Source organism: Aptenodytes forsteri, unplaced genomic scaffold (assembly GCF_000699145.1).
Source record: "Aptenodytes forsteri isolate BGI_AS27 unplaced genomic scaffold, ASM69914v1 Scaffold72, whole genome shotgun sequence".
Classification (NCBI taxonomy): domain Eukaryota; kingdom Metazoa; phylum Chordata; class Aves; order Sphenisciformes; family Spheniscidae; genus Aptenodytes; species Aptenodytes forsteri.
This window is the reverse complement of record NW_008796193.1, coordinates 534,316-534,773: the sequence shown is the minus strand read 5'-3', so window position 1 is coordinate 534,773 and position 458 is coordinate 534,316.

Genomic DNA, 458 nt, shown 5'->3' with positions numbered 1-458 from the left:
CCGGCGCGACGAGGGGGCGGGGGAAGAGGGCCCTTGTCACCGCCGTGCCCTGGGGAGCAGCCGGCGCTGTGCCAGTGCCGGGCGGCAGCTGGAGGCTGAAGCCATGACCGTGGCTGTGTCACAGTCAGCGGTGATGTCCCTGTGTCAGTCACGGCAGAGCCGGCTTGTTTTAAAATAATTTTTCTTTTTTTTTTCCCTGCCTAAAAATGGCCTAATTTTCTCATTTCTGGGAGTAGCTGCTAGGGAGGGGAGCACCCTTCTGCTTTTAATTTCTTCCTGGAGGATTTGTCAGAGGTTGCAACAGTCCCGCCTGTGCCGTGCGCCCCTGATTTTGGGTTTTGTGCCCTGGGGCTGGTGGCTGTAGGTGTCTGGGCTGTTCTCCTGAATCTGCCCCCAGCCTCTGGGGCATTACGCGGGACTTTGCCAGCCACCTGGCAAACGGGGATTGGGGGATGCAG